The 14,849-nt window shown below is 41.1% G+C and overlaps 1 protein-coding gene across 1 annotated transcript in view; it reads right to left on the bottom strand.

The window, feature by feature from the left end:
- Window positions 1-14,849, bottom strand: part of INVS (inversin) — a 671,909-nt gene that overhangs the window by 507,777 nt on the left and 149,283 nt on the right. The window lies entirely within an intron of this gene.

Here is a 14,849-nt window from a genome sequence, read left to right as displayed (position 1 = left end):
TTTATACCATATTAATTATGTGACACCCATGGTTATTTGTTAAAGTAATATTGTGAGAGGAAACCTTATGTTGCCAACTATTGGCAGGTACAATAACCCTGAAATTTATAAAAAGTGACATCTCTGGTTTTCCCCTTTGTTGTCTTTATATATATATATATATATATATATATATATATATATATATATATATATATATATATATATATATATATATATATATATATATATATATATATATATATATATATATATATATATATTTGCGGGCCGGAGGTCCGGTGGAGAGAATGACCACTAGGTGGGGAAAGTTACGTCGATTCCCACCGGACTCTCCGGAATTGTAGGCCGTCCCTCTCGGATAACTCCGTGAAGCGGCAAGTCACTGAACCGACCGTGGACGCCAATACCTCCACCACGTAGCGTCGGATCGTTTTGTCTCGAACGAATTTACCTAATTAGCCACGTGATGTCGTCTACCGGGGAATCACGCCCTCGGCACGTCTTGCTCGAACCGGGTCACTCTACCGACTGCGGTAGAGTTCCAACTACCGACTCCCAACCCCGGTTCGGGTGCAGTCAAGTGGAATTGCCAAAGCCGTGCCGGCTAGAATAAACAGATTAACGGGAACAAAGACCTGACTAAACTCAGATCCGAACCATGCTAGACCAATGAAGGAAAAGACGAAAACGAACTCGGAACATTTCTACAATAATTTATTTATAATAAACGAGGAAATTTATGTGGCACAGAAACAGGTTTATTGTGGTGTTATGCAGGGGAAAGAAAGAAGATGTAGTGTGACAATTTACAGCAACTTACAAAGCAGACACAGAGCAGACTTAGGTGGGAATTATACAGGCAAGATTTACAATAATCAAAGCACTTTCAAGTTTCTACTTAATAGACTGGCGCCACACACTCAGACACACACTCGGACAAAATTAACCAAGTTGAAGGCGAAGGACTTTTACAGCCAGGGAGGGAGGCGAGCTGAGGTCGCAGTTCTTTCGAGTACCTGAGTTTTGGGGAAAGGAATACTCCGTAGTTCGGCACCTGCCAACAGTCGTGCAGTAAGTTCCACAGCTGCCCGTGTGGAGTTCGGGTCCGTGGAGGAGCTCAAGTGGGCCAGGCCGGCGGGGCGAGACATGAGCGGAGCCAAGCAGTGGGAACCCCTTCGTTTTCCAACCAACTCCGGCCTCCAAGCACCCACTAACGAATTCTCCAACCTCCAAGCACAGAATGAACGACCCCCAAAGAACTGAATGAACGACCCCCAAATAACCTAAGACTGAGGATGGTGTCATGGTTTATAGACCTACCTCAGCGGGGAGGAGCCTTGGCGAAGCCGACGCCACCATCCGCCCTAATTGGACAGGGCCTCGATGGGTCTGCCCCTTCTGGGCGGGGCCTCGGCCAGGCACCGGCGAGGCCCGCCCACTCTACGCGTGTGGACTTGTCAAGAAAGAGTTGGAGCGTTTGGAGAAGCCGAATAGGAACTGCAACAGCAAAGATTCTGTCTCAGAAAAACGAGCCTCCAGAGACAACAGGTGGACCGTGGTACGTTGTTGCCAGCAAACCGAAGGCTGCAAGCGCTCAGGTACCGTGGGCCGCAATGGAGGATGGGTTATAAAGATTTATTACCACAACTAAAAAAACATCGCAACGCACCCCTTCGATTTACCACTACATACAAGGAGGGATTCTGTCTGCACATATTTAACGGCATAACTGACCTGGGACACCTGTATGTTGTTCGTGTGCAGTTCCTAGAACCGTAACAAAATATATATATATATATATACATATATATATATATATATATATATATATATATATATATATATATATATATATATATATAGACTCAATATGTCATAGCCTTCTCAGTCACCACATCTGAACCCAATCGAGTATGCATGGGATATTACAGAACGATTCCTGAGACAACGTTTTCCACCTCCATCAAGCAGGTGTGAGTTGATTGACTTTCTCATGGAAGTATGGTGCCGCATCCATCCTGGAAAATTCCAGATGCTGGCAGACTATATGCCACGGCAATACATGCCGTACTGGCCACATGTGGTGGCCCATAACCCCATTGAGCGACTTTACATTGGTGTTTACATTTTTTTGTCCACTACCCACGTGTGTGTGTGTGTGTGTGTGTATGTGTATATATATCTTCTTCTTCTTCTTCTTTCGGCTGCTCCAGTTAGGGGTCACCACAGCGGATCATCCGTATGATCCGCATAGTGATTTGGCACGTTTTACGCCGGATGCCCTTCCTGACGCAACCCTAGTCGCTTCTTACGACACAGGGATATGGTACACCTATTTTAACCGGGGTATACACCGGCCCAGTATACTGGTACTCATTTCGCCGACCTCGGAAGGATGACAGGCTGAGTCAACCCCCTGGTGTATTAATTCAGTGGCCCAACGGGGCTTGAACTCAGAACCTTTTGGATCCCAAGCCGTTGCCCTAACCACTGCGCCAACATCAGGCTCATATATATATATATATATATATATATATATATATACATATATATATACATATATATATATATATACATATATATATATATATATATATATATATATATATATATATATATATATATATACATATATATATATATATATATATATATATATATATATATATATATATATATATATATATATATACATATATATACATACATATATATATATATATATATACATACATATATATATATATATATACATACATATATATATATATATATATATATATATACATACATATATATATATATATATCCATACATATATATATATATATATATATATGTATGTATATATATATATGTATATATATATATATGTATATATATACATACATACATACATACACATATTGTTACGGCTGTGGAAATTCGCAGAACACCATAAAGGTTCCTTATTCAGTTATTCCGGTAAGTCTGTGTTCAGTTAGATTTCCCCACCGTTGTTTAATGGGGATTATTCATGTCACAGGGCTGTGACACGAATTTGAGGTCGGTTTTTCTTTTTCTATCGTTATTTTGAACCAACCACATCTCCACCACCATTACAACAACCAACATCGCTCCCCTTAACCACAACTCCAATCACGCCACCAACGCCACAACCACAATCGCCAACCACCTAAACACCTCCGCCGCTACGCCAGCTATCAATTCCCTTCTTCCTCACGGATACATTCCAACCATCTCTCCGCATTCAGTCAATAAACGTGAGCGAAAGGAAGGAACTTGAGGGCATGCGGATTTTTTCCGCCTAATATTCCTGCCTGTTTTCTCCGCAGTTGGTGTGGGGGGAGGGTGAGGCAGATCGTTCGCCATGAGTCGGTTCGTGAAATGAGGCGCTGGGAATGGAGGCACGTCCCTTTTCGAGAAGTTTCTCGAAGAAGCTCGAAGGGAGGCAGAGCCAAAAACGGGGAGGAGCGAAACGCTGAGCCCCGGGAGATATAAGGCGGACAAGATGTGAGCTTCGGGGGGGGGGGTCTTTGTCTTTTGTCTTGGTCTTCGGGATGGCCTTTGTCTGTCTTTCTTTGGTGGTTTTCGAGCTGCAACTTGGTCTTGGTCCTTTGTCTTTTGAGTCGGTGTTCGGGTTCGTCGCTGGTGCAGTCCAAGCTCGTGGCTTTGGTGGTTTCGCCTTCTGGGGTGGACAACGTAGAGGTGCTGCCTTTCCCTCTGGGCACGAAGTCGCAAGGGTTGTGTGTAGAGGACCAGCTCTTCCACGCAGTCAGGAGGAGAGTGCCGGAGAGAGCTCGCCGACCACCGAGGCACATCGAGGGTGCAGGTAACCTGCTACGGTCTTGCGGGACCCGTTCGGTCTTCCAGGTCCCGTGTCATAAAGACCCAAGTGGTCCAGCCTGACCTCCTTGTCTGTGAGGGAGTCCTTTTCTTTTGGGCTTTTGAATGAATGTTGTCGTGGCGCCGTCTGTCAAGTAAAACTGTATAAGTGACTGCACAGACTAGATAGACCGTATTAGCTCTTTCCTTTGCATTGTGTTTGGCTGTATAGTTGCATGCGTACATCCCGCAATCTTCATAAATGAACTGCATGCGTGTTTTGCTTTTGTTCCCTATTTGCCTGCATACGTGTTGTCTAAATAAATGTGCTTGGTTTGAATGTATCCCGTTCGTTGTGTCCTCTTTCCCCTATTGAAAATTCCATCTTGCATCGCGGAATAAATAGTGGGGTTTCAAACACCCGTGAAATAGAATCGGATCCGGCGAGGTCGGCGATAATACCCGCTCGGTTATCACTGCAGAACGGAACGGACCGCTTAAGCGGTTCGTGTCCCAAGCCGACCTGTGTCGAGGTAAGGCTGCCCGTCGGCTTCCCGCGCAGGTACTTAGGTATATCGAATTCGGCGAGTGACCCCATCCTGCGCGGGTGGACAATTGGCACGGCCGTGGGGGGTTGAAGACCCACCCGTGACAGGGTTCCGGCATGAGCTCCGGAAAGTCACGACTGAATTGTCCGTCCGGTGGGCGACACGGATGCGATTAGAGATACGCGGCCGATCGCACGCCGGCGGGTGCGATTTCGTAACAATATATATATATATATATATATATATATATATATATATATATATATATATATATATATACATATATATATATATACACACACACACACACACACACACACACACACACACACACACAGACACACACACACACACACACACACACACACACACACACACACACACACACACACTGAAGTGATTTGGCTCGTTACACTCGCTAAAGTGGGACAGACACCGCCATGTTATTAAAACACCTCACCTCTACTGACAATGTGCAATTTTATTTTACACCACGTTTCCCCTTGTATGATCTTCTTTCATTATATGACCTATCACTTCAGCATAGATAAATATATACATTAAAAATTTCGTTTTTTAAAGTTTCTTCAACCGTTTTGTGGAGAGAATGATTAAGCCACTTGGTGCACACTCTTAAAATTTTGATGTCGAAACCACGGTTTGTTACTGGAGTTGGGAAGGAAAAATAAATTGGATGATTAAAATGAGTAAAAAATGCTTTCATTTGCTACAAAGTAATGAATCGCCATATCATGGAAGGATAACCGAGAGGTGCACATGCTCGTTCTCAGCTGTCAAGCCTGGGTTTGAATCCCGACCCAGATATAAACTGTCATCCAAATGTTTCACAGGCAGGGTGATTCATCATTGTGTGCCATCTCTCAGATGGACAATAAACTGGGCGTCATATCTGCCAGAATCCCTCCCTCCCCCCCCTCTGCACTGTTGCCCCTCCCCTCTCTCCCCCTCCCCCCTCTCCCTCTCTCACCCCTCTACCTCTCTAACTCCGATCCCACCCCTATCCCTCTCTCTCTCTCTTCCAGCCCTATCCACTCTCTCACTCTCTCATCCCGATCTGCTCTCTTTTCCACCCATATCCACTCTCTCTCCAACCCCTCTCCATCTCTCTGACCGCTCCCCTCTGCCCCCTTTTCATCTCCCCTCCCTCTCTCTCTCCCATCCCTCCCCCTGCTTCCCCACCTCTTCCCCTCTATTTAGGGGACTGTTAAGGACTGAGGGTTCAGTTCTGATTTATAAACTGCTTCCCCATAGGGTACATGTGCAAATCAGATTCGGAGTGAGCCGACCAGTGGGGTGCAAAAGTTGCTGCCTTTGCCAGGTATATGGTGTGGGTTTTAAATCTTACCATCCGATTTTATATAGAACCCAATGGTTAAAAAGAAAATGTTGCTGTTTGGGCACATTTTCTCACCCTTCTCTTTCCCTCTCGTCATGCTGCCTTCCCTCCACCTCCCCTCACGCTTACCCCCTCCCCTCTTCAACCCCATGGACATTTCCTGGGTGTCTTCACATGCTGTATTAATGTGCTTTTTAAACGTACCCCATTTTGTTCAATCCTGTACTCCCCCCCCCTTTTTCTCCACAAATCCCACAACCAAATGCAAGACGAAAACTCCTCCCCTCACAATAACCCCTCCTCTCTCCCCCATCCTCCTTGCGCCCACCCGTCCCTCCCCCCCCTTCACAGAGTGTCTAACGATGTTTGGTGAGGTGTCTCTCCCCACCCCTGACCCCTTCCTCACTATTCCCCCTTCCTAGATACCCCTTCCTCACCCCTCCAAGCTAACACACCCCTTCTCCATCCTCCCCCCCACCTCCTGCTCCCCCTTCCCTCCCACCTCCCTTCTTTCTCCCTCCCCTCTCCCTCCCCCCTCTGCTCCATCCTCTTTCCTCCCCTTACCTCCCCCTCTTTCCCTCTATCCCTCCCCTCCCTCTTCTCGCAATGTCCTCCCTCTTTCTCCCCTCCTTCATATTCCTGTCAGCGAAGAGATGGGTTGCATTTGCAAGTGCCAAATAAATAACATATCCTCCAGCGTATGACATTACCAGGGCACCTTCGGCGTCCCGCAATGCTGCAGTGCAGCACACTGAGACGGAATTCGGAGGGAGCGGTGCACAATAATTGATTGATTCATTGCTTTATAAAAATAAATAAATAATAATCGTAAAATAATTGATTTAAATTGGCTAATAACATACCAAAACCTGTTTCATCCAAATCTGTAACTTTTTGAAAATGAAGTAATGAATCCAAAAATTAAATATTTCATCACAAAAATAAACACAAAAACTACAAAAACTTAAAATGAATAGATAAATAAAAAACACAAAAACACTTTAAAAATGTTTTTTTTTTGCATTTTCTTCATTGGATCTTGTGTTGATAAATTTGAGTGGTGTTGATGTGGTGCAGGCATGATGGGCTGAATGGCCACCACCTGTGTCTGATGTCCTTGTATTAATTGATTAATCAATAAATCAAAAGATACTCCTTATATCTAAATCACTCGGTCACTGCCATGTCCAAATGTCAGCTTCCTAGCTCAAAAGGTGCCTGAGATATTACCTGGATGAGAAAGAAAATAAATGATTAATTAATAAATCGATAATAATTAAGTAATTAATCAATTATTGATTAATAACAAAATATAAAATACTGTTTTTTTCCAAAGCACTTGTTCACTATTGTGCCAAATTTCACCTTCCTATCTCAAAGGATGGCCGAGATATTGCCTGGACAAACAAACAAACAAACAAGAAAACAAACAAACAAACATGCAGTCATAGACTGGTACTTACGAAATCGTCAACTTGACCTCTGACCTTGTCTAATAAAAGCTGTCTCTGGAGAAGGTAGCAACGCAAACCAGAAGTTTCTACGATGATTCTGTACCAAACCTCTCATAAAACATCCGATTTTTACCAGAATTGCGACAACCGAGTGTTCAGCATACTTAACTGTTACCAAAAGTGAAGACAGGATTGAAATTGACTTTAAAACGAGCGCGTAATGCCGTGTGTTACAATCCTCCTCATTAGCATAATCTTCAGTTAAGCCTCAGATACGACACCCGACATAAATCTCAGAAAACATCAGATTTTTACAAGAATTTCGACAACCGCGTGTTAAGCATACTTAGCCATTACCAAAAGTGAAAACAGAATTGCGATCCGAGTTAAAACGAACACGTAACATCGACCGAAGCAAAAATCTCCATTTCGCTACGCAATTATTTAATATTATTTTATCAATGTCACAAAACCTTAATATTCGGCCATCCACCAAAAATCTTTCCATAATCCGACGGCTTAGCGAGTCAGGCATGCGACGATAACCTTTATTGGGATAAAAAATGACTTTTAAACACCATCTTTATCGAAAACACTGTCAGCGCGCACACGGAAAACCTTTACGTGACTCAACGACGCATCTGCTCGAGCGCGCTGCACCATGTGACGAGCCGTGGCGCGGCAAGTGAAATGTTTTTATGCAATCTTAAAACGTCTCCAAAACATCCGATTTTTACCAGAATTTCGACAACCGAGTTTTAAGCGTCCTAAGCGATCGCAAAAACCGAAGACAAAATTAAAATCGAAGTTAAAACTAACTCGTAACGTCGACCGAAGCAAAAATACTCCATTTCTCCACATGAATTTACGGAATTATGTTTTACCTCACTGTGACCTTGACCTTTGACCGATTTTGACCAAAATCTAATCAGCGCTAGCCATCACGCTCCTGAATCACGTAGTGTAATTCGACATTGGTAGCTTCTTCCGTTCTCGAGTTATCATTTTTTGGATGTTTGACCTCACTGTGACCTTCACCTTTGACCAATTTGACCAAAATCTAATGAGCGCTAGCCATCACCCTCCTGAATCACGTGGTGTAATTTGACATAAGTAGCTTCTTCCATTCTCGAGTTATCGTGCCTACAAATAAACAAACAAACAAGCAGTCATAGACTGGTACTTACGAAATCGTCAACTTGACCTCTGACCTTGTCTAATAAAAGCTGTCTCGAGAGAAGGTAGCGACGCAAACCAGAAGTTTCTACGATGATTCTGTACCAAACCATCAAAAATCGAATGTTTTGGATGTTTGACCTCACTGTGACCTTGACCTTTGACCGATTTTGACCAAAATCTAATCAGCACTAGCCATCACCCTCCTGAATCACCTGGTGTAATTTGACATTGGTAGATTCTTCCGTTCTCGAGTTATCTGCACCACACATCAAAAATCGAATATTTGACCTTGCTGTGACCTTGACATTTGACCGATTTTGACCAAAATCTAAACAGCACTATTCATCACCCTCCTGAATCACCTGGTGTAATTTGACATTGGTAGCTTCTACCGTTCTCGAGTTATCATTTTTTGGATGTTTGACCTCACTGTGACCTTGACCTTTGACCGATTTTGACCAAAATCTAATCAGCACTAGCCATCGCCCTCCTGAATCACGTGGTGTAATTTGACATTGGTAGCTTCTTCTGTTCTCGAGTTATCGTGCCTACAAACAAACAAACAAACAAGCAGTTATAGACTGGTACTTACGAAATTGTCAACTTGACCTCTGACCTTGTCGAATAAAAGCTGTCTCTTGAGAAGGTAGCGACACAAACCAGAAGTTTCTACGATTATTCTGTACCAAACCATCAAAAATCGAATGTTTTGGATGTTTGACCTCACTGTGACCTTGACCTTTGACCTATTTTGACCAAAATCTAATCAGCACTAGCCATCAGCCTCCTGAATCACATGGTGTAATTTGACATTGGTAGCTTCTTCAGTTCTTGAGTTATCTGTACCAAAGGATCAAAAATCGAATATTTGACCTCACCGTGACCTTGACCTTTGACCGATTTTGACCAAAATCTAATCAGCACTAGCCATCACCCTCCTGAATCACGTGGTGTAATTTGACATTGGTAGCTTCTTCCGTTCTCAAGTTATCGTGCCTACAAACATACAAACAAACAAACTAACAAACAAACAAACAGAAACGGAAGGCATCAATATACTTATGAAATCTTTAGATTTCGTAAGTAGCAAGCAGTCATAGACTGGTACTTACGAAATCGTCAACTTGACCTCTGACGTTGTCTAATAAAAGCTGTCTCTCGAGAAGGTAGCGACGCAAACTAGAAGTTTATCCGATGATTCTGTACAAAACAATCAAAAATCGAATGTTTTGGATGTTTGACCTCACCGTGACCTTGACCTTTGACCGATTTCGACCAAAATCTAATCAGCACTTGCCATCACACTCCTGAATCACGTGGTGAAATTTGACATTGGCAGCTTCTTCCGTTCTGGAGTTATTGTGCCCACAAACAAACAAACAAACAAACAAACAGAAACGGAAGTCATCAATATACTTACGAAATCTTTAGATTTCGTAAGTAACAAACAAACGAACAAGCAGTCACAGACTGGTACTTACGAAATTGTCAACTTGACCTCTGACCTTGTATAATAAAAGCTGTCTCTTGAGAAGGTAGCGACACAAACCAGAAGTTTCTACGATGATTCTGTACCAAACCATCAAAAATCGAATGTTTTGGATGTTTGACCTCACTGTAACCTTGACCATTGACCGATTTTGACCAAAATCTAATCAGCGCGAGCCACCACCCTCCTGAATCACCTCGTGTAATTTGACATTGGAAGCTTCTTCCGTTCTCGAGTTATCATTTTTTGGATGTTTGACCTCACCGTGACCTTGACCTTTGACCGATTTAGACCAAAATCTAATCAGCACTAGCCATCACCCTCCTGAATCACGTGGTGTAATTTGACATTGGTAGCTTCTTCCATTCTCCAGTTATCGTGCCTACAAACAAACAAACAGAAACGGAAGGCATCAATATACTTATGAAATCTTTTGATTTCGTAAGTAACAAGCAGTCATGGACTGGTACTTACGAAATCGTCAACTTGACCTATGACCTTGTCTCATAAAAGCTGTCTCGAGAGAAGATTGCGACGCAAACCAGAAGTTTCTACGATGATTCTGTCCCAAACCATCAAAAATCGAATGTTTTGGATGTTTGACCTCACTGTGACCTTGACCTTTGACCGATTTTGACCAAAATCTAATCAGCGCTAGCCATCACCTTCCTGAATCACGTGGTGTAATTTGACATCGGTAGCTTCTTCCGTTCTCGAGTTATCGTGCCTACAAACAAACGCACAAACACATGCACAAACACGCACACAAACACACAAACAGAGGACGGAAGTCATCAATATATATACTTAGGAAATCTATAGATTTCGTAAGTATCAAACGGAGTGAAAACTGGGTATGTCCTTTCAGCGCACGTCAGCCCCAGGTGCCTTTTGCATCCAGCGGTGACGTCGTGCAGTGCCTAGATATGGAGTATGGAGGGGAAAATGTGCAATACAAGATTATGATTGTTCTTTCCATTTGAGAACCCTCAATTTGCAAATATTGCCTTACTAGCCGAAACCCCGTCACAGACGGATTCCGTTCCATGAGCCCAATATGAGAACCAGTGGCGGTTCTTGTAAGAGCCGGATCCCAGTCGATGTACTCCATGGCCATACCTAATGAGGACTACAAAACGTCCTTGTACACGACATTTTTGGTGTACACTACTCCTTGTGAAGAAGTCCCCTGATTTGTGCACGTGTCTACTTTGACATACAAACACCGTGTCAAAACTTCTCAGGTCACAGTACCGAGAAAACCGTGACGCAACTGCTGGGAGGAGCACAAAATTGGTCCTTCGTATTAATATATAGATACGTTTCTTGTTACATTTTTTGTGTCAAATTTACATTCTGAGGTAGTCAGCATGTGCAGAAGAGGGTTTTACATTGCAGACGCTATTTTCGAGGAGTGGAATTACACCTCTCAGCGGTGACGGTCTGTCGACGACAGAGGTAATGACGTCAGCGAATGCTCGATGATGTCATGACGTCCTTCCACCTCCCAGCGGTGACGTCACATGTCGCCATGTAAACGAATGTAAAACGAAAAGTGTTTGTTCTGCTTCAGAGTTGAAGTTTGACTATTGCCACGATGTGCGATGCACTCTTACAGGTACGACGTTTCTTTCAGTCCAGGTCACAGTACCCAGAAAAACGTGACACGACCGCTAGGAGGAGCACAAAATTGGTCCTTCAGTATTAATATATAGATGTATACGATTAGGATTTTCACATATGACACAACATGCCTCAAGTCGGTTAAAACTAAAGTCAAGAAAAAAGTTCACATAACATTTTTAAAGTAGTGAACTCAGTTTAGTAGTTAAGCATGTCAAAACCCAACTTTTCAACTCAGTCAAAGTGAATCCCTTTTCCTACTTTTCATGAGAATGCACCACTATCAAGCTACCAATTCCACAAACAATATTGATTTAATGTAACAAATATAAATTATGGATGCTTGCAATAACTATTAACACAATAAAAACGGAATAGCAAACATTACACACAGACTTGCATCTGTGCAATCTTTATTCCACAGCAGCACAATAGATCGTTGCACTGAAACTGTGTACCAATCTTTTCAGTACAACATTGAATAGCAACAAGCAAATGAGTCAAAATTAAATTTCCTTTTCATAAGGGAATCATAGCTTTTCTCATCAAGTGGATCAGAGGATGTGACCACTTGCAATTGTACCAAAATGAACAAAACAACAACAAAATGTCAAAGAAAATGGCTTTTGTTTTAGAGATTAGGCTTGAGAAGCTACAAATAAGAGTTACCTCCACTATCTTTGATACGCCTGCAAATTAAAGTCATCAGAGCATGCAGAGCGTGCATGATGCAGACACACACACACACACACACACACACACACACACACACACACACACACACACACACACACACACACACACACACACACACACACACACACACACACACACACACACACACACACACATCTGCTTTATTTCAGTTCAAGCCAGCAAATATGACATTTACAGCCCTTTCATATCATTAGCATAATGGAGAGTTGTTTGGAATACAGGCTTGCACAATAATAGATCAACAGACACACTTCTATCACATGGAACATAGAATTTGCAAAATGTATTTCCATTCTCATCTTGTTTAATCCCCAATTAATATCAAATTAACCTTTGAAAACTCACATTAAGGATCAAATTGGCAAATTAGCTAAAGCATCATTAATTTGTTCATTAATTCAAGAAAAGTAAAACAGGCAGTGCCTAAAACCTAATTAACCTCTTCAGTAACTTTGGGTCAATCCTACACTCGTTTTAAATCCAGAAGACAAACCTGCACTGTTTGTATGAGTGTCTGTCATAACAACGGTAATAGTTACATCGATCGAAGTTATAAACAGCCTGTCAGCATAGCCTGAACGAGTCATGATCATTCAATGCATATCTCTCATGTACAGAACTTTGGCAATCAATTGGAATGTGTTCTATATTGGAAATTTGACTGGTAGATTATTCAGTTTAGGAACATATTGTGCTATTTGCATCATTCTAGTTGCCATGCTGTGCAAAATTTGCCAAAACATCATTGCTGGCATTGAAACAAAAATGTCTATTAGTATTGGTGTTATTCACACTCAGATTAATATTAGAGTTAGTGTTACAAAAGTTCAATAGCTTTAATGTAATATTCACCAGTATGAATAAGCTTATTCTGCATTTACCAATAAAATGGCTTGATAAAGGGAAAATAGAATTAAGGTAGATGTGACCTAACCTGGAAAATACAAAATGCCAACAAACAAATTATGCCTACCCAGGAAAGGAAAATGCATACTGCCCTTGCTCATACAACCTATTGAGAAATCCTGACCGATTAAGGCATCAAGTCATGAATTAAATGAAAACCTCAAACCCACCCCATGTTTAGAAGGCCCAAACCTTAGGGTATACATGACATACTCTAAGCTCTGTTTCAAAACCTCTTAAAGAAATAAACTAGAAGGGCACTCGGTAGAGTGCATACCTCCACCACGTAATGCCTGATCCACGAGAATATATCGGGCCCAATACATTTTTGTAATATCATGCCATTTATCGTTTTTCGCCCTATCTCTCAATGGTGAAGAATCACTTTATAAATTCGATAAATCTTGTATCGAGAACCAGATTCTGATCTTCACCAAAATCGAAACAATTCTTCCTTGTCACACACCCAACATGTCCCCCAAGTTTCGTCTGAACCAGTGCACAACTTTTCGATATATCGTGCTATATGTTAGTTGAGCCCTATCTCTCAATGGTGAAGAATCACTTTAAAAATTCTAGTAGTTGTATCTGGATCCAGATCTTCACCATAATATAATCAGTTTGTCCTTGTCACACACCCACGTGCCTACCAAATTTAATTCGGATCCGTCCACAACTTTTTGAGATATCCTGCACATAAAATAAACAAATAGACAAACATACAGACAGAGAGGAGGGAAAACAAAACCTCCTTCACCTTCGGTGGTGGAGGTAAAAAGAGAAAGAACAATTAAGCTTAAAAAAAAAAAACATGAATGATACCTCACTAAAAATGTAATGAAATGCAAGCACTGTGTATAAATGAGCATGTTTATAAAATCTAAATTATGAAGATAATTGTCTTAAATAACATGAATCTTTACTTCCAGAATAAATATGATGTAATCATTATTTTATGAAATGGCACTGCTTCTTCCTCTGGTTCACCCCTGAGAAGCATTTATCACACAACCTGGAGGCAAAGCACTACAATTACATTGGTCACATGAGCACAATAAACAATCCAAGGATGCCAGTTTCACACGTTAGAGCTCATCAGCTTGGATGAACATTCTTGAAGTTAATGTGACAAGACACTTTTGACTGATAGCATTGCAGACAGCATCACACCTTTGCATTTCCGATTGAAAATAAAAGTACTATTTTGACTCAACGGCATTTCAATCTAACCAAACCCACAACAAAAGAGCTTTCTGTATTATTCCTACAAAAGTAAGTATTCTTTTACCCAGCAAAGTTCATACATATATATATTTTTTAATGTATATATATATATATATATATATATATATATATATATATATATATATATATATATATATTTTTTTATATATATATTTTTTAATGTATATATATATATATATATATATATATATATATATATATATATATATATATATATTTTTTTTTTTAATACACTTAACCAAGTCGCAAAAAGGCTTTTTTGTAACAAGCAAGAGCAAAGACCATGTAACTCCTAAATGAATTAGTAATCTGTAAATATTCAACTGTTTCAACTTCTTGAATCAACAAACTAAACTAAATAAGCAAAAAGCAAAATGTTTAACTCACCAACTGTGCTTGATTTTGCCATTTTTTGGTAACCTGGTATAATTGGGTTTTTGGCTTTTGGAGTAAAAACTTCAACATGTTAAGTGATCTTAATTAAAAGTTAAACATTCCAGAAC

This window comes from Eptatretus burgeri, chromosome 3 (assembly GCF_056783735.1).
Source record: "Eptatretus burgeri isolate ZD-2024b chromosome 3, Ebu_testis_v1, whole genome shotgun sequence".
Classification (NCBI taxonomy): Eukaryota; Metazoa; Chordata; class Myxini; order Myxiniformes; family Myxinidae; genus Eptatretus; species Eptatretus burgeri.
The sequence above is the reverse complement of the archived record's forward strand: the minus strand, read 5'-3'. Positions and strand labels throughout refer to the sequence as shown.